Raw genomic sequence first — 27021 nt, forward strand, 5'->3', positions numbered from 1 at the left:
AAGTCTCATCTAGGATGCATGTTTCTTTGATGCTCATTCTCATTCTAGAAGTTATGCTTTTTTTCAATGCAGGTGACTGTCTTAATGGTATTGCATGAAATCCATATATACCAAAACATACCTATTAAGTTTTAATTGCAATTTAATATCAGAGTGGCTACAAAATAACAATGTCTATGGCAATTGCTGATGGGTTTCTTGAAGTCCTTTCATCCATGTCATCAAAAGGGTAATTTTCTGCTTTTTATATTTCTTTGGACACTGACTTTACTGACAATTTAGGTGCTACAGACCAAAAAAACAATGTTTACCTTTAAATATAGAGCACAAGTGAGATTTAACTTATTTTTATTTAAAGATACTGCACTTTTTGGTATTATAGTGTATATTTTCCCTATGCAACATTGAAGTTACATATATTTATAGCAAATATTATTTAAGATAAATAAATAGGATTTATTTTACAATTTTGATAATATTGAACTGTACAGCAATGGCATGAATTCATTGCAATATACACCTAAGGATACATAAAACTGGGCAATAACACAAATGCACAATATAATTGATTAACTTATGATTAGAATATTACTTTTATTAGGTACTTTAGTATTGGGTGCAGTAGTTTAGTGGATTTAAAAAGTAACTAATTTAAAATTAATAAACCAAGTTAATATACTTAGTCAACTTGATGCTAAAATCACTCAACTAAAAATAATAGATTTTGCGCATGTGCTCCTGTGGCGCAATCAGTCAGCACGCGGTACTTATAAGACAGTATCTGTTGAGCAATGCCGAGGTTGTGAGTTCAAGCCTCACCTGGAGCAAATGTAAATTTTTTTCTTATGTCATCAGTTAATGATTATCATCTGCTACCTGAACATCCTGATATGAAGGCAGAAAAAAAATCACAAACATGACTGTTTTTAAGGTACCAGTACACACATCTGCTTTGGTTCATATGCACTGTAAACATTACTTTACTTAGTCAACAAAATGGAATGCAAAAGACTACCTCTTTATTGGTAAAAGAGTTGCATCAATGTGTTTTGCTGCAATGTAGCATGAGGGTCCACACTATTAGGTCTGGTTAGTACAATCACATTTCATGCTCGGATTTGTAAAGCAAAGAACACAAATAAATGGCTTTCCTATATCGCAACAATTAATGATTATACTAATGAAAAAATCAGTTTCACACAAAGATGTTACTAAGCCCCACTGGCCTAATGGATAAGGCACTGGCCTCCTAAGCTAGGGATTGTGGTTTCAAGTCTCATCTGGGCTTTATTTCATCCATATAATTACTGGAGATGTTCCCTTTATTCTTGCTTGATACTGCACAAATGGCTCCACCAGAAACTTTTATCTGCTTAACAATCCGGTACTGTTCAGCTTGCAAAATTATGGCCCTGTATCTAAAAGCAGACATTTATCCTGATGACATTGTGGATTAGTTTCCGGATAAGTTTGCTATCACCTGGGACAGTGGGTTCAAGTCTCATCTAGGATGCATGTTTCTTTGATGCTCATTCTCATTCTAGAAGTTATGCTTTTTTTCAATGCAGGTGACTGTCTTAATGGTATTGCATGAAATCCATATATACCAAAACATACCTATTAAGTTTTAATTGCAATTTAATATCAGAGTGGCTACAAAATAACAATGTCTATGGCAATTGCTGATGGGTTTCTTGAAGTCCTTTCATCCATGTCATCAAAAGGGTAATTTTCTGCTTTTTATATTTCTTTGGACACTGACTTTACTGACAATTTAGGTGCTACAGACCAAAAAAACAATGTTTACCTTTAAATATAGAGCACAAGTGAGATTTAACTTATTTTTATTTAAAGATACTGCACTTTTTGGTATTATAGTGTATATTTTCCCTATGCAACATTGAAGTTACATATATTTATAGCAAATATTATTTAAGATAAATAAACAGGATTTATTTTACAATTTTGATAATGTTGAACTGTACAGCAATGGCATGAATTCATTGCAATATACACCTAAGGATACATAAAACTGGGCAATAACACAAATGCACAATATAATTGATTAACTTATGATTAGAATATTACTTTTATTAGCTACTTTAGTATTGGGTGCAGTAGTTTAGTGGATTTAAAAAGTAACTAATTTAAAATTAATAAACCAAGTTAATATACTTAGTCAACTTGATGCTAAAATCACTCAACTAAAAATAATAGATTTTGCGCATGTGCTCCTGTGGCGCAATCAGTCAGCACGCGGTACTTATAAGACAGTATCTGTTGAGCAATGCCGAGGTTGTGAGTTCAAGCCTCACCTGGAGCAAATGTAAATTTTTTTCTTATGTCATCAGTTAATGATTATCATCTGCTACCTGAACATCCTGATATGAAGGCAGAAAAAAAATCACAAACATGACTGTTTTTAAGGTACCAGTACACACATCTGCTTTGGTTCATATGCACTGTAAACATTACTTTACTTAGTCAACAAAATGGAATGCAAAAGACTACCTCTTTATTGGTAAAAGAGTTGCATCAATGTGTTTTGCTGCAATGTAGCATGAGGGTCTACACTATTAGGTCTGGTTAGTACAATCACATTTCATGCTCGGATTTGTAAAGCAAAGAACACAAATAAATGGCTTTCCTATATCGCAACAATTAATGATTATACTAATGAAAAAATCAGTTTCACACAAAGATGTTACTAAGCCCCACTGGCCTAATGGATAAGGCACTGGCCTCCTAAGCTAGGGATTGTGGTTTTAAGTCTCATCTGGGCTTTATTTCATCCATATAATTACTGGAGATGTTCCCTTTATTCTTGCTTGATACTGCACAAATGGCTCCACCAGAAACTTTTATCTGCTTAACAATCCGGTACTGTTCAGCTTGCAAAATTATGGCCCTGTATCTAAAAGCAGACATTTATCCTGATGACATTGTGGATTAGTTTCCGGATAAGTTTGCTATCACCTGGGACAGTGGGTTCAAGTCTCATCTAGGATGCATGTTTCTTTGATGCTCATTCTCATTCTAGAAGTTATGCTTTTTTTCAATGCAGGTGACTGTCTTAATGGTATTGCATGAAATCCATATATACCAAAACATACCTATTAAGTTTTAATTGCAATTTAATATCAGAGTGGCTACAAAATAACAATGTCTATGGCAATTGCTGATGGGTTTCTTGAAGTCCTTTCATCCATGTCATCAAAAGGGTAATTTTCTGCTTTTTATATTTCTTTGGACACTGACTTTACTGACAATTTAGGTGCTACAGACCAAAAAAACAATGTTTACCTTTAAATATAGAGCACAAGTGAGATTTAACTTATTTTTATTTAAAGATACTGCACTTTTTGGTATTATAGTGTATATTTTCCCTATGCAACATTGAAGTTACATATATTTATAGCAAATATTATTTAAGATAAATAAATAGGATTTATTTTACAATTTTGATAATATTGAACTGTACAGCAATGGCATGAATTCATTGCAATATACACCTAAGGATACATAAAACTGGGCAATAACACAAATGCACAATATAATTGATTAACTTATGATTAGAATATTACTTTTATTAGGTACTTTAGTATTGGGTGCAGTAGTTTAGTGGATTTAAAAAGTAACTAATTTAAAATTAATAAACCAAGTTAATATACTTAGTCAACTTGATGCTAAAATCACTCAACTAAAAATAATAGATTTTGCGCATGTGCTCCTGTGGCGCAATCAGTCAGCACGCGGTACTTATAAGACAGTATCTGTTGAGCAATGCCGAGGTTGTGAGTTCAAGCCTCACCTGGAGCAAATGTAAATTTTTTTCTTATGTCATCAGTTAATGATTATCATCTGCTACCTGAACATCCTGATATGAAGGCAGAAAAAAAATCACAAACATGACTGTTTTTAAGGTACCAGTACACACATCTGCTTTGGTTCATATGCACTGTAAACATTACTTTACTTAGTCAACAAAATGGAATGCAAAAGACTACCTCTTTATTGGTAAAAGAGTTGCATCAATGTGTTTTGCTGCAATGTAGCATGAGGGTCCACACTATTAGGTCTGGTTAGTACAATCACATTTCATGCTCGGATTTGTAAAGCAAAGAACACAAATAAATGGCTTTCCTATATCGCAACAATTAATGATTATACTAATGAAAAAATCAGTTTCACACAAAGATGTTACTAAGCCCCACTGGCCTAATGGATAAGGCACTGGCCTCCTAAGCTAGGGATTGTGGTTTCAAGTCTCATCTGGGCTTTATTTCATCCATATAATTACTGGAGATGTTCCCTTTATTCTTGCTTGATACTGCACAAATGGCTCCACCAGAAACTTTTATCTGCTTAACAATCCGGTACTGTTCAGCTTGCAAAATTATGGCCCTGTATCTAAAAGCAGACATTTATCCTGATGACATTGTGGATTAGTTTCCGGATAAGTTTGCTATCACCTGGGACAGTGGGTTCAAGTCTCATCTAGGATGCATGTTTCTTTGATGCTCATTCTCATTCTAGAAGTTATGCTTTTTTTCAATGCAGGTGACTGTCTTAATGGTATTGCATGAAATCCATATATACCAAAACATACCTATTAAGTTTTAATTGCAATTTAATATCAGAGTGGCTACAAAATAACAATGTCTATGGCAATTGCTGATGGGTTTCTTGAAGTCCTTTCATCCATGTCATCAAAAGGGTAATTTTCTGCTTTTTATATTTCTTTGGACACTGACTTTACTGACAATTTAGGTGCTACAGACCAAAAAAACAATGTTTACCTTTAAATATAGAGCACAAGTGAGATTTAACTTATTTTTATTTAAAGATACTGCACTTTTTGGTATTATAGTGTATATTTTCCCTATGCAACATTGAAGTTACATATATTTATAGCAAATATTATTTAAGATAAATAAACAGAAATTATTTATAAACAGGAATTATTTTACAATTTTGATAATATTGAACTGTACAGCAATGGCATGAATTCATTGCAATATACACCTAAGGATACATAAAACTGGGCAATAACACAAATGCACAATATAATTAATTATCTTATGATTAGAAAATTACTTTTATTAGGTACTTTAGTATTGGGTGCAGTAGTTTAGTGAATTTAAAAAGTAACTAATTTAAAATTAATAAACCAAGTTAATATACTTAGTCAACTCGATGCTAAAATCACTCAACTAAAAATAATACACTTTGACCATGTGCTCCTGTGGCGCAATCGGTCAGCACGCGGTACTTATAAGACAGTATCTATTGAGCAATGCCGAGGTTGTGAGTTCAAGCCTCACCTGGAGCAAATGTAACTTTTTTTCAAATGTCATCAGTTAATGATTATCATCTGCTACCTGAACATCCTGATATGAAGGCAGAAAAAAATCACAAACATGACTGTTTTTAAGGTACCAGTGCACACATCTGCTTTGGTTCATATGCACTGTAAACATTACTTTAGTTAGTCAACAAAATGGAATGCAAAAGACTACCTCTTTATTGGTAAAAGAGTTGCATCAATCTGTTTTGCTGCAATGTAACATGAGGGTCCACACTATTAGGTCTGGTTAGTACAATCACATTTCATGCTGGGATTTGTAAAGCAAAGAACACAAATAAACGGCTTTCCATTATCACAACAATTAATGATTATACTAATGAAAAAATCAGTTTCACACAAAGATGTTACTAAGCCCCACTGGCCTAATGGATAAGGCACTGTCCTCCTAAGCTAGGGATTGTGGTTTCAAGTCTCATCTGGGCTTTATTTCATCCATATAATTACTGGAGATGTTCCCTTTATTCTTGCTTGATACTGCACAAATGGCTCCACCAGAAACTTTTATCTGCTTAACAATCCGGTACTGTTCAGCTTGCAAAATTATGTCCCTGTATCTAAAAGCAGACATTTATCCTGATGACATTGTGGATTAGTTTCCGGATAAGTTTGCTATCACCTGGGACAGTGGCTTCAAGTCTCATCTAGGATGCATGTTCCTTTGATGCTCATTCTCATTCTAGAAGTTATGCTTTTTTTCAATGCAGGTGACTGTCTTAATGGTATTGCATGAAATCCATATATACCAAAACATACCTATTAAGTTTTAATTGCAATTTAATATCAGAGTGGCTACAAAATAACAATGTCTATGGCAATTGCTGATGGGTTTCTTGAAGTCCTTTCATCCATGTCATCAAAAGGGTAATTTTCTGCTTTTTATATTTCTTTGGACACTGACTTTACTGACAATTTAGGTGCTACAGACCAAAAAAACAATGTTTACCTTTAAATATAGAGCACAAGTGAGATTTAACTTATTTTTATTTAAAGATACTGCACTTTTTGGTATTATAGTGTATATTTTCCCTATGCAACATTGAAGTTACATATATTTATAGCAAATATTATTTAAGATAAATAAACAGAAATTATTTATAAACAGGAATTATTTTACAATTTTGATAATATTGAACTGTACAGCAATGGCATGAATTCATTGCAATATACACCTAAGGATACATAAAACTGGGCAATAACACAAATGCACAATATAATTAATTATCTTATGATTAGAAAATTACTTTTATTAGGTACTTTAGTATTGGGTGCAGTAGTTTAGTGAATTTAAAAAGTAACTAATTTAAAATTAATAAACCAAGTTAATATACTTAGTCAACTCGATGCTAAAATCACTCAACTAAAAATAATACACTTTGACCATGTGCTCCTGTGGCGCAATCGGTCAGCACGCGGTACTTATAAGACAGTATCTATTGAGCAATGCCGAGGTTGTGAGTTCAAGCCTCACCTGGAGCAAATGTAACTTTTTTTCAAATGTCATCAGTTAATGATTATCATCTGCTACCTGAACATCCTGATATGAAGGCAGAAAAAAATCACAAACATGACTGTTTTTAAGGTACCAGTGCACACATCTGCTTTGGTTCATATGCACTGTAAACATTACTTTAGTTAGTCAACAAAATGGAATGCAAAAGACTACCTCTTTATTGGTAAAAGAGTTGCATCAATCTGTTTTGCTGCAATGTAACATGAGGGTCCACACTATTAGGTCTGGTTAGTACAATCACATTTCATGCTGGGATTTGTAAAGCAAAGAACACAAATAAACGGCTTTCCATTATCACAACAATTAATGATTATACTAATGAAAAAATCAGTTTCACACAAAGATGTTACTAAGCCCCACTGGCCTAATGGATAAGGCACTGTCCTCCTAAGCTAGGGATTGTGGTTTCAAGTCTCATCTGGGCTTTATTTCATCCATATAATTACTGGAGATGTTCCCTTTATTCTTGCTTGATACTGCACAAATGGCTCCACCAGAAACTTTTATCTGCTTAACAATCCGGTACTGTTCAGCTTGCAAAATTATGGCCCTGTATCTAAAAGCAGACATTTATCCTGATGACATTGTGGATTAGTTTCCGGATAAGTTTGCTATCACCTGGGACAGTGGCTTCAAGTCTCATCTAGGATGCATGTTCCTTTGATGCTCATTCTCATTCTAGAAGTTATGCTTTTTTTCAATGCAGGTGACTGTCTTAATGGTATTGCATGAAATCCATATATACCAAAACATACCTATTAAGTTTTAATTGCAATTTAATATCAGAGTGGCTACAAAATAACAATGTCTATGGCAATTGCTGATGGGTTTCTTGAAGTCCTTTCATCCATGTCATCAAAAGGGTAATTTTCTGCTTTTTATATTTCTTTGGACACTGACTTTACTGACAATTTAGGTGCTACAGACCAAAAAAACAATGTTTACCTTTAAATATAGAGCACAAGTGAGATTTAACTTATTTTTATTTAAAGATACTGCACTTTTTGGTATTATAGTGTATATTTTCCCTATGCAACATTGAAGTTACATATATTTATAGCAAATATTATTTAAGATAAATAAACAGGATTTATTTTACAATTTTGATAATATTGAACTGTACAGCAATGGCATGAATTCATTGCAATATACACCTAAGGATACATAAAACTGGGCAATAACACAAATGCACAATATAATTGATTAACTTATGATTAGAATATTACTTTTATTAGGTACTTTAGTATTGGGTGCAGTAGTTTAGTGGATTTAAAAAGTAACTAATTTAAAATTAATAAACCAAGTTAATATACTTAGTCAACTTGATGCTAAAATCACTCAACTAAAAATAATAGATTTTGCGCATGTGCTCCTGTGGCGCAATCAGTCAGCACGCGGTACTTATAAGACAGTATCTGTTGAGCAATGCCGAGGTTGTGAGTTCAAGCCTCACCTGGAGCAAATGTAAATTTTTTTCTTATGTCATCAGTTAATGATTATCATCTGCTACCTGAACATCCTGATATGAAGGCAGAAAAAAAATCACAAACATGACTGTTTTTAAGGTACCAGTACACACATCTGCTTTGGTTCATATGCACTGTAAACATTACTTTACTTAGTCAACAAAATGGAATGCAAAAGACTACCTCTTTATTGGTAAAAGAGTTGCATCAATGTGTTTTGCTGCAATGTAGCATGAGGGTCCACACTATTAGGTCTGGTTAGTACAATCACATTTCATGCTCGGATTTGTAAAGCAAAGAACACAAATAAATGGCTTTCCTATATCGCAACAATTAATGATTATACTAATGAAAAAATCAGTTTCACACAAAGATGTTACTAAGCCCCACTGGCCTAATGGATAAGGCACTGGCCTCCTAAGCTAGGGATTGTGGTTTCAAGTCTCATCTGGGCTTTATTTCATCCATATAATTACTGGAGATGTTCCCTTTATTCTTGCTTGATACTGCACAAATGGCTCCACCAGAAACTTTTATCTGCTTAACAATCCGGTACTGTTCAGCTTGCAAAATTATGGCCCTGTATCTAAAAGCAGACATTTATCCTGATGACATTGTGGATTAGTTTCCGGATAAGTTTGCTATCACCTGGGACAGTGGGTTCAAGTCTCATCTAGGATGCATGTTTCTTTGATGCTCATTCTCATTCTAGAAGTTATGCTTTTTTTCAATGCAGGTGACTGTCTTAATGGTATTGCATGAAATCCATATATACCAAAACATACCTATTAAGTTTTAATTGCAATTTAATATCAGAGTGGCTACAAAATAACAATGTCTATGGCAATTGCTGATGGGTTTCTTGAAGTCCTTTCATCCATGTCATCAAAAGGGTAATTTTCTGCTTTTTATATTTCTTTGGACACTGACTTTACTGACAATTTAGGTGCTACAGACCAAAAAAACAATGTTTACCTTTAAATATAGAGCACAAGTGAGATTTAACTTATTTTTATTTAAAGATACTGCACTTTTTGGTATTATAGTGTATATTTTCCCTATGCAACATTGAAGTTACATATATTTATAGCAAATATTATTTAAGATAAATAAACAGAAATTATTTATAAACAGGAATTATTTTACAATTTTGATAATATTGAACTGTACAGCAATGGCATGAATTCATTGCAATATACACCTAAGGATACATAAAACTGGGCAATAACACAAATGCACAATATAATTGATTATCTTATGATTAGAATATTACTTTTATTAGGTACTTTAGTATTGGGTGCAGTAGTTTAGTGAATTTAAAAAGTAACTAATTTAAAATTAATAAACCAAGTTAATATACTTAGTCAACTCGATGCTAAAATCACTCAACTAAAAATAATACACTTTGACCATGTGCTCCTGTGGCGCAATCGGTTAGCGCGCGGTACTTATAAGACAGTATCTGTTGAGCAATGCCGAGGTTGTGAGTTCAAGCCTCACCTGGAGCAAATGTAATTTTTTTTCTAATGTCATCAGTTAATGATTATCATCTGCTACCTGAACATCCTGATAGGAAGGCAGAAAAAAATCACAAACATGACTGTTTTTAAGGTACCAGTACACACATCTGCTTTGGTTCATATGCACTGTAAACATTACTTTAGTTAGTCAACAAAATGGAATGCAAAAGACTACCTCTTTATTGGTAAAAGAGTTGCATCAATCTGTTTTACTGCAATGTAACTTGAGGGTCCACACTATTAGGTCTGGTTAGTACAATCACATTTCATGCTGGGATTTGTAAAGCAAAGAACACAAATAAACGGCTTTCCTATATCGCAACAATTAATGATTATACTAATGAAAAAATCAGTTTCACACAAAGATGTTACTAAGCCCCACTGGCCTAATGGATAAGGCACTGGCCTCCTAAGCTAGGGATTGTGGTTTCAAGTCTCATCTGGGCTTTATTTCATCCATATAATTACTGGAGATGTTCCCTTTATTCTTGCTTAATACTGCACAAATGTCTCCACCAGAAACTTTTATCTGCTTAACAATCCGGTACTGTTCATCTTGCAAAATTATGGCCCTGTATCTAAAAGCAGACATTTATCCTGATGACATTGTGGATTAGTTTCCGGATAAATTTGCTATCACCTGGGACAGTGGCTTCAAGTCTCATCTAGGATGCATGTTCCTTTTATGCTCATTCTCATTCTAGAAGTTATGCTTTTTTTCAAAGCAGGTGACTGTCTTAATGGTATTGCATGAAATCCATATATACCAAAACATACCTATTAAGTTTTAATTGCAATTTAATATCAGAGTGGCTACAAAATAACAATGTCTATTGCAATTGCTGATGGGTTTCTTGAAGTCCTTTCATCCATGTCATCAAAAGGGTAATTTTCTGCTTTTTATATTTCTTTGGACACTGACTTTACTGACAATTTAGGTGCTACAGACCAAAAAAACAATGTTTACCTTTAAATATAGAGAACAAGTGAGATTTAACTTATTTTTATTTAAAGATACTGCACTTTTTGGTATTATAGTGTATATTTTCCCTATGCAACATTGAAGTTACATATATTTATAGCAAATATTATTTAAGATAAATAAACAGGAATTATTTATAAACAGGAATTATTTTACAATTTTGAGAATATTAGACTGTACAGCAATGGCATGAATTCATTGCAATATACACCTAAGGATACATAAAACTGGGCAATAACAATGTTTACCTTTAAATATAGAGCACAAGTGAGATTTAACTTATTTTTATTTAAAGATACTGCACTTTTTGGTATTATAGTGTATATTTTCCCTATGCAACATTGAAGTTACATATATTTATAGCAAATATTATTTAAGATAAATAAACAGGAATTATTTATAAACAGGAATTATTTTACAATTTTGATAATATTGAACTGTACAGCAATGGCATGAATTCATTGCAATATACACCTAAGGATACATAAAACTGGGCAATAACACAAATGCACAATATAATTGATTAACTTATGATTAGAATATTACTTTTATTAGGTACTTTAGTATTGGGTGCAGTAGTTTAGTGGATTTAAAAAGTAACTAATTTAAAATTAATAAACCAAGTTAATATACTTAGTCACCTCGATGCTAAAATCACTCAACTAAAAATAATACACTTTGCCCATGTGCTCCTGTGGCGCAATCGGTCAGCGCGCAGTACTTATAAGACAGTATCTGTTGAGCAATGCCGAGGTTGTGAGTTCAAGCCTCACCTGGGGCAAATGTAATTTTTTTTCTAATGTCATCAGTTAATGATTATCATCTGCTACCTGAACATCCTGATATGAAGGCAGAAAAAAATCACAAACATGACTGTTTTTAAGTACCAGTACACACATCTGCTTTGGTTCATATGCACTGTAAACATTACTTTAGTTAGTCAACAAAATGGAATGCAAAAGACTACCTCTTTATTGGTAAAAGAGTTGCATCAATCTGTTTTGCTGCAATGTAACATGAGGGTCCACACTATTAGGTCTGGTTAGTACAATCACATTTCATGCTGGGATTTGTAAAGCAAAGAACACAAATAAACATCTTTCCTATATCGCAACAATTAATGATTATACTAATGAAAAAATCAGTTTCACACAAAGATGTTACTAAGCCCCACTGGCCTAATGGATAAGGCACTGGCCTCCTATGCCAGGGATTGTGGTTTCACGTCTCATCTGAGCTTTATTTCATCCATATAATTACTTGAGATGTTCCCTTTATTCTTGCTTGATACTGCACAAATGGCTCCACCAGAAACTTTTTTCTGCTCAACAATCCGGTACTTTTCAGCTTGCAAAATTATGGCCCTGTATCTAAAAGCAGACATTTATCCTGATGACATTATGGATTAGTTTCCGGATAAGTTTGCTATCACCTGGGACAGTGGCTTCAAGTCTCATCTAGGATGCATGTTCCTTTGATGCTCATTCTCATTCTAGAAGTTATGCTTTTTTTCAATGCAGGTGACTGTCTTAATGGTATTGCATGAAATCCATATATACCAAAACATACCTATTAAGTTTTAATTGCAATTTAATATCAGAGTGGCTACAAAATAACAATGTCTATGGCAATTGCTGATGGGTTTCTTGAAGTCCTTTCATCCATGTCATCAAAAGGGTAATTTTCTGCTTTTTATATTTCTTTGGACACTGACTTTACTGACAATTTAGGTGCTACAGACCAAAAAAACAATGTTTACCTTTAAATATAGAGCACAAGTGAGATTTAACTTATTTTTATTTAAAGATACTGCACTTTTTGGTATTATAGTGTATATTTTCCCTATGCAACATTGAAGTTACATATATTTATAGCAAATATTATTTAAGATAAATAAACAGGAATTATTTATAAACAGGAATTATTTTACAATTTTGATAATATTGAACTGTACAGCAATGGCATGAATTCATTGCAATATACACCTAAGGATACATAAAACTGGGCAATAACACAAATGCACAATATAATTGATTAACTTATGATTAGAATATTACTTTTATTAGGTACTTTAGTATTGGGTGCAGTAGTTTAGTGGATTTAAAAAGTAACTAATTTAAAATTAATAAACCAAGTTAATATACTTAGTCAACTCGATGCTAAAATCACTCAACTAAAAATAATACACTTTGGCCATGTGCTCCTGTGGCGCAATAGGTTAGCGCGCGGTACTTATAAGACAGTATCTGTTGAGCAATGCTGAGGTTGTGAGTTCAACCCTCACCTGGAGCAAATGTAATTTTTTTTCTAATGTCATCAGTTAATGATTATCATCTGCTACCTGAACATCCTGATATGAAGGCAGAAAAAAATCACAAACATGACTGTTTTTAAGGTACCAGTACACACATCTGCTTTGGTTCATATGCACTGTAAACATTACTTTAGTTAGTCAACAAAATGGAATGCAAAAGACTACCTCTTTATTGGTAAAAGAGTTGCATCAATCTGTTTTGCTGCAATGTAACATGAGGGTCCACACTATTAGGTCTGGTTAGTACAATCACATTTCATGCTGGGATTTGTAAAGCAAAGAACACAAATAAACGGCTTTCCTATATCGCAACAATTAATGATTATACTAATGAAAAAATCAGTTTCACACAAAGATGTTACTAAGCCCCACTGGCCTAATGGATAAGGCACTGGCCTCCTAAGCTAGGGATTGTGGTTTTAAGTCTCATCTGGGCTTTATTTCATCAATATAATTACTGGAGATGTTCCCTTTATTCTTGCTTGATACTGCACAAATGTCTCCACCAGAAACTTTTATCTGCTTAACAATCCGGTACTGTTCAGCTTGCAAAATTATGGCCCTGTATCTAAAAGCAGACATTTATCCTGATGACATTGTGGATTAGTTTCCGGATAAGTTTGCTATCACCTGGGACAGTGACTTCAAGTCTCATCTAGGATGCATGTTCCTTTGATGCTCATTCTCATTCTAGAAGTTATGCTTTTTTTCAAAGCAGGTGACTGTCTTAATGGTATTGCATGAAATCCATATATACCAAAACATACCTATTAAGTTTTAATTGCAATTTAATATCAGAGTGGCTACAAAATATCAATGTCTATGACAATTGCTGATGGGTTTCTTGAAGTCCTTTCATCCATGTCATCAAAAGGGTAATTTTCTGCTTTTTATATTTCTTTGGACACTGACTTTACTGACAATTTAGGTGCTACAGACCAAAAAAACAATGTTTACCTTTAAATATAGAGAACAAGTGAGATTTAACTTATTTTTATTTAAAGATACTGCACTTTTTGGTATTATAGTGTATATTTTCCCTATGCAACATTGAAGTTACATATATTTATAGCAAATATTATTTAAGATAAATAAACAGGAATTATTTATAAACAGGAATTATTTTACAATTTTGATAATATTGAACTGTACAGCAATGGCATGAATTCATTGCAATATACACCTAAGGATACATAAAACTGGGCAATAACACAAATGCACAATATAATTGATTAACTTATGATTAGAATATTACTTTTATTAGGTACTTTAGTATTGGGTGCAGTAGTTTAGTGGATTTAAAAAGTAACTAATTTAAAATTAATAAACCAAGTTAATATACTTAGTCACCTCGATGCTAAAATCACTCAACTAAAAATAATACACTTTGCCCATGTGCTCCTGTGGCGCAATCGGTCAGCGCGCAGTACTTATAAGACAGTATCTGTTGAGCAATGCCGAGGTTGTGAGTTCAAGCCTCACCTGGGGCAAATGTAATTTTTTTTCTAATGTCATCAGTTAATGATTATCATCTGCTACCTGAACATCCTGATATGAAGGCAGAAAAAAATCACAAACATGACTGTTTTTAAGTACCAGTACACACATCTGCTTTGGTTCATATGCACTGTAAACATTACTTTAGTTAGTCAACAAAATGGAATGCAAAAGACTACCTCTTTATTGGTAAAAGAGTTGCATCAATCTGTTTTGCTGCAATGTAACATGAGGGTCCACACTATTAGGTCTGGTTAGTACAATCACATTTCATGCTGGGATTTGTAAAGCAAAGAACACAAATAAACATCTTTCCTATATCGCAACAATTAATGATTATACTAATGAAAAAATCAGTTTCACACAAAGATGTTACTAAGCCCCACTGGCCTAATGGATAAGGCACTGGCCTCCTATGCCAGGGATTGTGGTTTCACGTCTCATCTGAGCTTTATTTCATCCATATAATTACTTGAGATGTTCCCTTTATTCTTGCTTGATACTGCACAAATGGCTCCACCAGAAACTTTTTTCTGCTCAACAATCCGGTACTTTTCAGCTTGCAAAATTATGGCCCTGTATCTAAAAGCAGACATTTATCCTGATGACATTATGGATTAGTTTCCGGATAAGTTTGCTATCACCTGGGACAGTGGCTTCAAGTCTCATCTAGGATGCATGTTCCTTTGATGCTCATTCTCATTCTAGAAGTTATGCTTTTTTTCAATGCAGGTGACTGTCTTAATGGTATTGCATGAAATCCATATATACCAAAACATACCTATTAAGTTTTAATTGCAATTTAATATCAGAGTGGCTACAAAATAACAATGTCTATGGCAATTGCTGATGGGTTTCTTGAAGTCCTTTCATCCATGTCATCAAAAGGGTAATTTTCTGCTTTTTATATTTCTTTGGACACTGACTTTACTGACAATTTAGGTGCTACAGACCAAAAAAACAATGTTTACCTTTAAATATAGAGCACAAGTGAGATTTAACTTATTTTTATTTAAAGATACTGCACTTTTTGGTATTATAGTGTATATTTTCCCTATGCAACATTGAAGTTACATATATTTATAGCAAATATTATTTAAGATAAATAAACAGGAATTATTTATAAACAGGAATTATTTTACAATTTTGATAATATTGAACTGTACAGCAATGGCATGAATTCATTGCAATATACACCTAAGGATACATAAAACTGGGCAATAACACAAATGCACAATATAATTGATTAACTTATGATTAGAATATTACTTTTATTAGGTACTTTAGTATTGGGTGCAGTAGTTTAGTGGATTTAAAAAGTAACTAATTTAAAATTAATAAACCAAGTTAATATACTTAGTCAACTCGATGCTAAAATCACTCAACTAAAAATAATACACTTTGGCCATGTGCTCCTGTGGCGCAATAGGTTAGCGCGCGGTACTTATAAGACAGTATCTGTTGAGCAATGCTGAGGTTGTGAGTTCAACCCTCACCTGGAGCAAATGTAATTTTTTTTCTAATGTCATCAGTTAATGATTATCATCTGCTACCTGAACATCCTGATATGAAGGCAGAAAAAAATCACAAACATGACTGTTTTTAAGGTACCAGTACACACATCTGCTTTGGTTCATATGCACTGTAAACATTACTTTAGTTAGTCAACAAAATGGAATGCAAAAGACTACCTCTTTATTGGTAAAAGAGTTGCATCAATCTGTTTTGCTGCAATGTAACATGAGGGTCCACACTATTAGGTCTGGTTAGTACAATCACATTTCATGCTGGGATTTGTAAAGCAAAGAACACAAATAAACGGCTTTCCTATATCGCAACAATTAATGATTATACTAATGAAAAAATCAGTTTCACACAAAGATGTTACTAAGCCCCACTGGCCTAATGGATAAGGCACTGGCCTCCTAAGCTAGGGATTGTGGTTTTAAGTCTCATCTGGGCTTTATTTCATCAATATAATTACTGGAGATGTTCCCTTTATTCTTGCTTGATACTGCACAAATGTCTCCACCAGAAACTTTTATCTGCTTAACAATCCGGTACTGTTCAGCTTGCAAAATTATGGCCCTGTATCTAAAAGCAGACATTTATCCTGATGACATTGTGGATTAGTTTCCGGATAAGTTTGCTATCACCTGGGACAGTGACTTCAAGTCTCATCTAGGATGCATGTTCCTTTGATGCTCATTCTCATTCTAGAAGTTATGCTTTTTTTCAAAGCAGGTGACTGTCTTAATGGTATTGCATGAAATCCATATATACCAAAACATACCTATTAAGTTTTAATTGCAATTTAATATCAGAGTGGCTACAAAATATCAATGTCTATGACAATTGCTGATGGGTTTCTTGAAGTCCTTTCATCCATGTCATCAAAAGGGTAATTTTCTGCTTTTTATATTTCTTTGGACACTGACTTTACTGACAATTTAGGTGCTACAGACCAAAAAAACAATGTTTACCTTTAAATATAGAGAACAAGTGAGATTTAACTTATTTTTATTTAAAGATACTGCACTTTTTGGTATTATAGTGTATATTTTCCCTATGCAACATTGAAGTTACATATATTTATAGCAAATATTATTTAAGATAAATAAACAGGAATTATTTATAAACAGGAATTATTTTACAATTTTGATAATATTGAACTGTACAGCAATGGCATGAATTCATTGCAATATACACCTAAGGATACATAAACTGGGCAATAACACAAATGCATAATATAATTGATTAACTTATGATTAGAATATTACTTTTATTAGGTACTTTAGTATTGGGTGCAGTAGTTTAGTGGATTTAAAAAGTAACTAATTTAAAGTTAATAAACCAAGTTAATATACTTAGTCAACTCGATGCTAAAATCACTCAACTAAAAATAATACACTTTGACCATGTGCTCATGTGGCGCAATAGGTTAGCGCGCGGTACTTATAAGACAGTATCTGTTGAGCAATGCCGAGGTTGTGAGTTCAAGCCTCAACTGGAGCAAATGTAATTTTTTTTCTAATGTCATCAGTTAATGATTATCATCTGCTACCTGAACATCCTGATATGAAGGCAGAAAAAAATCACAAACATGACTGTTTTTAAGGTACCAGTACACACATCTGCTTTGGTTCATATGCACTGTAAACATTACTTTAGTTAGTCAACAAAATGGAATGCAAAAGACTACCTCTTTATTGGTAAAAGAGTTGCATCAATCTGTTTTGCTGCAATGTAACATGAGGGTCCACACTATTAGGTCTGGTTAGTACAATCACATTTCATGATGGGATTTGTAAAGCAAAGAACACAAATAAACGGCTTTCCTATATCGCAACAATTAATGATTATACTAATGAAAAAATCAGTTTCACACAAAGATGTTACTAAGCCCCACTGGCCTAATGGATAAGGCATTGGCCTCCTAAGCTAGCGATTGTGGTTTCAAGTCTCATCTGGGCTTTATTTCATCCATATAATTACTGGAGATGTTCCCTTTATTCTTGCTTGATACTGCACAAATGTCTCCACCAGAAACTTTTATCTGCTTAACAATCCGGTACTGTTCAGCTTGCAAAATTATGGCCCTGTATCTAAAAGCAGACATTTATCCTGATGACATTGTGGATTAGTTTCCGGATAAGTTTGCTATCACCTGGGACAGTGGCTTCAAGTCCCATCTAGGATGCATGTTCCTTTGTTGCTCATTCTCATTCTAGAAGTTATGCTTTTTTTCAATTCAGGTGACTGTCTTAATGGTATTGCAGAAAATCCATATATACCAAAACATACCTATTAAGTTTTAATTGCAATTTAATATCAGAGTGGCTACAAAATAACAATTTCTATTGCAATTGCTGATGGGTTTCTTGAAGTCCTTTCATCCATGTCATCAAAAGGGTAATTTTCTGCTTTTTATATTTCTTTGGACACTGACTTTACTGACAATTTAGGTGCTTCAGACCAAAAAAACAATGTTTACCTTTAAATATAGAGCACAAGTGAGATTTAACTTATTTTTATTTAAAGATACTGCATTTTTTGGTATTATAGTGTATATTTTCCCTATGCAACATTAAAGTTACATATATCTATAGCAAATATTATTTAAGATAAATAAACAGGAATTATTTTACAATTTTGATAATATTGAACTGTACAACAATGGCATGAATTCATTGCAATATACACCTATGGATACATAAAACTGGGCAATAACACAAATGCACAATATAATTGATTACCTTATGATTAGAATATTACTTTTTTTAGGTACTTTATTATTGGGTGCAGTAGTTTAGTGGATTTAAAAAGTAACTAATTTAAAATGAATAAACCAAGTTAATTTACTTAGTCAACTCGATGCTAAAATCACTCAACTAAAAATAATGCACTTTGACCATGTGCTCCTGTGGCGCAATCGGTCTGTGCGCAGAACTTAAAAGACAGTATCTGTTGAGCAATGCTGAGGTTGTGAGTTCAAGCCTCACCTGGAGCAAATGTAATTTTTTTTCTAATGTCATCAGTTAATGATTATCATCTGCTTCCTGAACATCCTGATATGAAGGCAGAAAAAAAACACAAACATGACTGTTTTTAAGTACCAGTACACACAGCTGCTTTGGTTCATATGCAGTGTAAACATTACTTTAGTTAGTCAACAAAATGGAATGCAAAAGACTACCTCTTTATTGGTAAAAGAGTTGCATCAATCTGTTTTGCTGCAATGTAACATGAGGGTCCACACTATTAGGTCTGGATAGTACAATCACATTTCATGCTGGTATTTGTAAAGCAAAGAACACAAATAAACGATTAGTTTCCTGAAAAGTTTACTATCACCTGGGACAGTGGCTTCAAGTCCCATCTAGGATGCATGTTCCTTTGTTGCTCATTCTCATTCTAGAAGTTATGCTTTTTTTCAATTCAGGTGACTGTCTTAATGGTATTGCAGAAAATCCATATATACCAAAACATACCTATTAAGTTTTAATTGCAATTTAATATCAGAGTGGCTACAAAATAACAATTTCTATTGCAATTGCTGATGGGTTTCTTGAAGTCCTTTCATCCATGTCATCAAAAGGGTAATTTTCTGCCTTTTATATTTCTTTGGACACTGACTTTACTGACAATTTAGGTGCTTCAGACCAAAAAAACAATGTTTACCTTTAAATATAGAGCACAAGTGAGATTTAACTTATTTTTATTTAAAGATACTGCATTTTTTGGTATTATAGTGTATATTTTCCCTATTCAACATTAAAGTTACATATATCTATAGCAAATATTATTTAAGATAAATAAACAGGAATTATTTTACAATTTTGATAATATTGTACTGTACAATAATGGCATGAATTCATTGCAATATACACCTATGGATACATAAAACTGGGCAATAACACAAATGCACAATATAATTGATTACCTTATGATTAGAATATTACTTTTATTAGGTACTTTAGTATTGGGTGCAGTAGTTTAGTGGATTTAAAAAGTAACTAATTTAAAATGAATAAACCAAGTTAATTTACTTAGTCAACTCGATGCTAAAATCACTCAACTAAAAATAATGCACTTTGACCATGTGCTCCTGTGGCGCAATCGGTCTGTGCGCAGAACTTAAAAGACAGTATCTGTTGAGCAATGCTGAGGTTGTGAGTTCAAGCCTCACCTGGAGCAAATGTAATTTTTTTTCTAATGTCATCAGTTAATGATTATCATCTGCTTCCTGAACATCCTGATATGAAGGCAGAAAAAAAACACAAACATGACTGTTTTTAAGTACCAGTACACACAGCTGCTTTGGTTCATATGCAGTGTAAACATTACTTTAGTTAGTCAACAAAATGGAATGCAAAAGACTACCTCTTTATTGGTAAAAGAGTTGCATCAATCTGTTTTGCTGCAATGTAACATGAGGGTCCACACTATTAGGTCTGGATAGTACAATCACATTTCATGCTGGTATTTGTAAAGCAAAGAACACAAATAAACGATTAGTTTCCTGAAAAGTTTACTATCACCTGGGACAGTGGCTTCAAGTCCCATCTAGGATGCATGTTAATTTGTTGCTCATTCTCATTCTAGAAGTTATGCTTTTTTTCAATTCAGGTGACTGTCTTAATGGTATTGCAGAAAATCCATATATACCAAAACATACCTATTAAGTTTTAATTGCAATTTAATATCAGAGTGGCTACAAAATAACAATTTCTATTGCAATTGCTGATGGGTTTCTTGAAGTCCTTTCATCCATGTCATCAAAAGGGTAATTTTCTGCCTTTTATATTTCTTTGGACACTGACTTTACTGACAATTTAGGTGCTTCAGACCAAAAAAACAATGTTTACCTTTAAATATAGAGCACAAGTGAGATTTAACTTATTTTTATTTAAAGATACTGCATTTTTTGGTATTATAGTGTATATTTTCCCTATTCAACATTAAAGTTACATATATCTATAGCAAATATTATTTAAGATAAATAAACAGGAATTATTTTACAATTTTGATAATATTGTACTGTACAATAATGGCATGAATTCATTGCAATATACACCTATGGATACATAAAACTGGGCAATAACACAAATGCACAATATAATTGATTACCTTATGATTAGAATATTACTTTTATTAGGTACTTTAGTATTGGGTGCAGTAGTTTAGTGGATTTAAAAAGTAACTAATTTAAAATGAATAAACCAAGTTAATTTACTTAGTCAACTCGATGCTAAAATCACTCAACTAAAAATAATGCACTTTGACCATGTGCTCCTGTGGCGCAATCGGTCTGTGCGCAGAACTTAAAAGACAGTATCTGTTGAGCAATGCTGAGGTTGTGAGTTCAAGCCTCACCTGAAGCAAATGTAATTTTTTTTCTAATTTCATCAGTTAATGATTATCATCTGCTTCCTGAACATCCTGATATGAAGGCAGAAAAAAAACACAAACATGACTGTTTTTAAGTACCAGTACACACAGCTGCTTTGGTTCATATGCACTGTAAAAATTACTTTAGTTAGTCAACAAAATGGAATGCAAAAGACTACCTCTTTATTGGTAAAAGAGATGCATCAATCTGTTTTGCTGCAATGTAACATGAGGGTCCACACTATTAGGTCTGGATAGTACAATCACATTTCATGCTGGGATTTGTAAAGCAAAGAACACAAATAAATGGCTTTCCTATATTGCAACAATTAATGATTATACTAATGAAAAAATCAGTTTCACTCAAGATGTTACTAAGCCCCAGTGGCCTAATGGATAAGGCACTGGCCTCCTTAGCCAGGCATTGTGGGTTCAAGTCCCATCTGGGATGATAGGCTTTATTTCATTAAAATAATTTTGGAGATGTTCCTTTCATTCTTGCTTCATACTGCACAAATGGCTCCACCAGAAACTTTTATCTGCTTATCAATCCGGAACTGTTCAGCTTGCAAAATTATGGCCCAGTATCTAAAAGCAGACATTTATCCTAATGACATTGTGGATTAGTTTCCTGAAATGTTTACTATCACCTGGGACAGTGGCTTCAAGTCCCATCTAGGATGCATGTTCCTTTGTTGCTCATTCTCATTCTAGAAGTTATGTTTTTTTTCAATTCAGGTGACTGTCTTAATGGTATTGCAGAAAATCCATATATACCAAAACATACCTATTAAGTTTTAATTGCAATTTAATATCAGAGTGGCTACAAAATAACAATTTCTATTGCAATTGCTGATGGGTTTCTTGAAGTCCTTTCATCCATGTCATCAAAAGGGTAATTTTCTGCCTTTTATATTTCTTTGGACACTGACTTTACTGACAATTTAGGTGCTTCAGACCAAAAAAACAATGTTTACCTTTAAATATAGAGCACAAGTGAGATTTAACTTATTTTTATTTAAAGATACTGCATTTTTTGGTATTATAGTGTATATTTTCCCTATTCAACATTAAAGTTACATATATCTATAGCAAATATTATTTAAGATAAATAAACAGGAATTATTTTACAATTTTGATAATATTGTACTGTACAATAATGGCATGAATTCATTGCAATATACACCTATGGATACATAAAACTGGGCAATAACACAAATGCACAATATAATTGATTACCTTATGATTAGAATATTACTTTTTTTAGGTTCTTTAGTATTGGGTGCAGTAGTTTAGTGGATTTAAAAAGTAACTAATTTAAAATTAATAAACCAAGTTAATTTACTTAGTCAACTCGATGCTAAAATCCCTCAACTAAAAATAAAGTGCTTTGTCCATGTGCTCCTGTGGCGCAATCGGTCTGTGCGCGGTACTTATGAGACAGTATCTGTTGAGCAATCCTGAGGTTGTGAATTCAAGCCTCACCTGAAGCAAATGTAATTTTTTTTCTAATTTCATCAATTAATGATTATCATCTGCTTCCTGAACATCCTGATATGAAGGCAGAAAAAAAACACAAACATGACTGTTTTTAAGTACCAGTACACACAGCTGCTTTGGTTCATATGCACTGTAAAAATTACTTTAGTTAGTCAACAAAATGGAATGCAAAAGACTACCTCTTTATTGGTAAAAGAGATGCATCAATCTGTTTTGCTGCAATGTAACATGAGGGTCCACACTATTAGGTCTGGATAGTACAATCACATTTCATGCTGGGATTTGTAAAGCAAAGAACACAAATAAATGGCTTTCCTATATTGCAACAATTAATGATTATACTAATGAAAAAATCAGTTTCACTCAAGATGTTTCTAAGCCCCAGTGGCCTAATGGATAAGGCACTGGCCTCCTAAGCCAGGCATTGTGGGTTCAAGTCCCATCTGGGATGATAGGCTTTATTTCATTAAAATAATTTTGGAGATGTTCCTTTCATTCTTGCTTCATACTGCACAAATGGCTCCACCAGAAACTTTTATCTGCTTATCAATCCGGAACTGTTCAGCTTGCAAAATTATGGCCCAGTATCTAAAAGCAGACATTAATCCTAATGACATTGTGGATTAGTTTCCTGAAAAGTTTACTATCACCTGGGACAGTGGCTTCAAGTCCCATCTAGGATGCATGTTCCTTTGTTGCTCATTCTCATTCTAGAAGTTATACTTTTTTTCAATTCAGGTGACTGTCTTAATGGTATTGCAGAAAATCCATATATACCAAAACATACCTATTAAGTTTTAATTGCAATTTAATATCAGAGTGGCTACAAAATAACAATTTCTATTGCAATTGCTGATGGGTTTCTTGAAGTCCTTTCATCCATGTCATCAAAAGGGTAATTTTCTGCTTTTTATATTTCTTTGGACACTGACTTTACTGACAATTTAGGTGCTTCAGACCAAAAAAACAATGTTTACCTTTAAATATAGAGCACAAGTGAGATTTAACTTATTTTTATTTAAAGATACTGCATTTTTTGGTATTATAGTGTATATTTTCCCTATGCAACATTAAAGTTACATATATCTATAGCAAATATTATTTAAGATAAATAAACAGGAATTATTTTACAATTTTGATAATATTGAACTGTACAACAATGGCATGAATTCATTGCAATATACACCTATGGATACATAAAACTGGGCAATAACACAAATGCACAATATAATTGATTACCTTATGATTAGAATATTACTTTTATTAGGTACTTTATTATTGGGTGCAGTAGTTTAGTGGATTTAAAAAGTAACTAATTTAAAATGAATAAACCAAGTTAATTTACTTAGTCAACTCGATGCTAAAATCACTCAACTAAAAATAATGCGCTTTGACCATGTGCTCCTGTGGCGCAATCGGTCTGTGCGCAGAACTTAAAAGACAGTATCTGTTGAGCAATGCTGAGGTTGTGAGTTCAAGCCTCACCTGGAGCAAATGTAATTTTTTTTCTAATGTCATCAGTTAATGATTATCATCTGCTTCCTGAACATCCTGATATGAAGGCAGAAAAAAAACACAAACATGACTGTTTTTAAGTACCAGTACACACAGCTGCTTTGGTTCATATGCAGTGTAAACATTACTTTAGTTAGTCAACAAAATGGAATGCAAAAGACTACCTCTTTATTGGTAAAAGAGTTGCATCAATCTGTTTTGCTACAATGTAACATGAGGGTCCACACTATTAGGTCTGGATAGTACAATCACATTTCATGCTGGGATTTGTAAAGCAAAGAACACAAATAAACGGCTTTCCTATATCGCAACAATTAATGATTATACTAATGAAAAATTCAGTTTCACTCAAAGATGTTACTAAGCCCCAGTGGCCTAATGGATAAGGCACTGGCCTTCTAAGCCAGGGGTTGTGGGTTCAAGTCCCATCTGGGGCTTTATTTCTTTAAAATAATTTTGGAGATGTTCCTTTCATTCTTGCTTCATACTGCACAAATGGCTCCACCAGAAACTTTTATCTGCTTATCAATCCGGAACTGTTCAGCTTGCAAAATTATGGCCCAGTATCTAAAAGCAGACATTTATCCTAATGACATTGTGGATTAGTTTCCTGAAAAGTTTACTATCACCTGGGACAGTGGCTTCAAGTCCCATCTAGGATGCATGTTCCTTTGTTGCTCATTCTCATTCTAGAAGTTATACTTTTTTTCAATTCAGGTGACTGTCTTAATGGTATTGCAGAAAATCCATATATACCAAAACATACCTATTAAGTTTTAATTGCAATTTAATATCAGAGTGGCTACAAAATAACAATTTCTATTGCAATTGCTGATGGGTTTCTTGAAGTCCTTTCATCCATGTCATCAAAAGGGTAATTTTCTGCTTTTTATATTTCTTTGGACACTGACTTTACTGACAATTTAGGTGCTTCAGACCAAAAAAACAATGTTTACCTTTAAATATAGAGCACAAGTGAGATTTAACTTATTTTTATTTAAAGATACTGCATTTTTTGGTATTATAGTGTATATTTTCCCTATGCAACATTAAAGTTACATATATCTATAGCAAATATTATTTAAGATAAATAAACAGGAATTATTTTACAATTTTGATAATATTGAACTGTACAACAATGGCATGAATTCATTGCAATATACACCTATGGATACATAAAACTGGGCAATAACACAAATGCACAATATAATTGATTACCTTATGATTAGAATATTACTTTTTTTAGGTACTTTATTATTGGGTGCAGTAGTTTAGTGGATTTAAAAAGTAACTAATTTAAAATGAATAAACCAAGTTAATTTACTTAGTCAACTCGATGCTAAAATCACTCAACTAAAAATAATGCACTTTGACCATGTGCTCCTGTGGCGCAATCGGTCTGTGCGCGGTACTTATAAGACAGTATCTGTTGAGCAATCCTGAGGTTGTGAATTCAAGCCTCACCTGAAGCAAATGTAATTTTTTTTCTAATTTCATCAGTTAATGATTATCATCTGCTTCCTGAACATCCTGATATGAAGGCAGAAAAAAAACACAAACATGACTGTTTTTAAGTACCAGTACACACAGCTGCTTTGGTTCATATGCACTGTAAAAATTACTTTAGTTAGTCAACAAAATGGAATGCAAAAGACTACCTCTTTATTGGTAAAAGAGATGCATCAATCTGTTTTGCTGCAATGTAACATGAGGGTCCACACTATTAGGTCTGGATAGTACAATCACATTTCATGCTGGGATTTGTAAAGCAAAGAACACAAATAAATGGCTTTCCTATATTGCAACAATTAATGATTATACTAATGAAAAAATCAGTTTCACTCAAGATGTTACTAAGCCCCAGTGGCCTAATGGATAAGGCACTGGCCTCCTAAGCCAGGCATTGTGGGTTCAAGTCCCATCTGGGATGATAGGCTTTATTTCATTAAAATAATTTTGGAGATGTTCCTTTCATTCTTGCTTCATACTGCACAAATGGCTCCACCAGAAACTTTTATCTGCTTATCAATCCGGAACTGTTCAGCTTGCAAAATTATGGCCCAGTATCTAAAAGCAGACATTTATCCTAATGACATTGTGGATTAGTTTCCTGAAAAGTTTACTATCACCTGGGACAGTGGCTTCAAGTCCCATCTAGGATGCATGTTCCTTTGTTGCTCATTCTCATTCTAGAAGTTATGCTTTTTTTCAATTCAGGTGACTGTCTTAATGGTATTGCAGAAAATCCATATATACCAAAACATACCTATTAAGTTTTAATTGCAATTTAATATCAGAGTGGCTACAAAATAACAATTTCTATTGCAATTGCTGATGGGTTTCTTGAAGTCCTTTCATCCATGTCATCAAAAGGGTAATTTTCTGCTTTTTATATTTCTTTGGACACTGACTTTACTGACAATTTAGGTGCTTCAGACCAAAAAAACAATGTTTACCT

The 27021-nt window shown here is 33.2% G+C and overlaps 10 non-coding genes across 10 annotated transcripts; all 10 read left to right on the forward strand.

Moving 5' to 3' along the window:
* Nucleotides 1-5239: 5239 nt before the first annotated feature.
* On the forward strand, nt 5240-5332 carry TRNAI-UAU (transfer RNA isoleucine (anticodon UAU)). Its single transcript is given in 2 exon segments — nt 5240-5277; nt 5297-5332. It is a non-coding gene; the product is annotated as a tRNA-Ile (tRNA).
* Nucleotides 5333-6751: 1419 nt separating this feature from the next.
* Nucleotides 6752-6844, forward strand: TRNAI-UAU (transfer RNA isoleucine (anticodon UAU)). The gene is given in 2 exon segments: nt 6752-6789; nt 6809-6844. It is a non-coding gene; the product is annotated as a tRNA-Ile (tRNA).
* Nucleotides 6845-9759: 2915 nt separating this feature from the next.
* TRNAI-UAU (transfer RNA isoleucine (anticodon UAU)) lies at nt 9760-9852 on the forward strand. Its single transcript is given in 2 exon segments — nt 9760-9797; nt 9817-9852. It is a non-coding gene; the product is annotated as a tRNA-Ile (tRNA).
* Nucleotides 9853-11534: 1682 nt separating this feature from the next.
* TRNAI-UAU (transfer RNA isoleucine (anticodon UAU)) lies at nt 11535-11627 on the forward strand. The gene is given in 2 exon segments: nt 11535-11572; nt 11592-11627. It is a non-coding gene; the product is annotated as a tRNA-Ile (tRNA).
* A 1418-nt stretch (nt 11628-13045) lies between these two features.
* TRNAI-UAU (transfer RNA isoleucine (anticodon UAU)) lies at nt 13046-13138 on the forward strand. Its single transcript is given in 2 exon segments — nt 13046-13083; nt 13103-13138. It is a non-coding gene; the product is annotated as a tRNA-Ile (tRNA).
* A 1419-nt stretch (nt 13139-14557) lies between these two features.
* Nucleotides 14558-14650, forward strand: TRNAI-UAU (transfer RNA isoleucine (anticodon UAU)). The gene is given in 2 exon segments: nt 14558-14595; nt 14615-14650. It is a non-coding gene; the product is annotated as a tRNA-Ile (tRNA).
* A 1418-nt stretch (nt 14651-16068) lies between these two features.
* TRNAI-UAU (transfer RNA isoleucine (anticodon UAU)) lies at nt 16069-16161 on the forward strand. The gene is given in 2 exon segments: nt 16069-16106; nt 16126-16161. It is a non-coding gene; the product is annotated as a tRNA-Ile (tRNA).
* A 7265-nt stretch (nt 16162-23426) lies between these two features.
* On the forward strand, nt 23427-23499 carry TRNAR-CCU (transfer RNA arginine (anticodon CCU)). The gene has a single exon. It is a non-coding gene; the product is annotated as a tRNA-Arg (tRNA).
* A 1428-nt stretch (nt 23500-24927) lies between these two features.
* Nucleotides 24928-25000, forward strand: TRNAR-UCU (transfer RNA arginine (anticodon UCU)). Its single transcript has one exon. It is a non-coding gene; the product is annotated as a tRNA-Arg (tRNA).
* Nucleotides 25001-26420: 1420 nt separating this feature from the next.
* Nucleotides 26421-26493, forward strand: TRNAR-CCU (transfer RNA arginine (anticodon CCU)). Its single transcript has one exon. It is a non-coding gene; the product is annotated as a tRNA-Arg (tRNA).
* The last annotated feature ends 528 nt before the right edge of the window (nt 26494-27021 follow it).

Source organism: Taudactylus pleione, unplaced genomic scaffold (genome assembly GCF_031769625.1).
Source record: "Taudactylus pleione unplaced genomic scaffold, aTauple2 ptg000473l, whole genome shotgun sequence".
Lineage (NCBI taxonomy): Eukaryota > Metazoa > Chordata > Amphibia > Anura > Myobatrachidae > Taudactylus > Taudactylus pleione.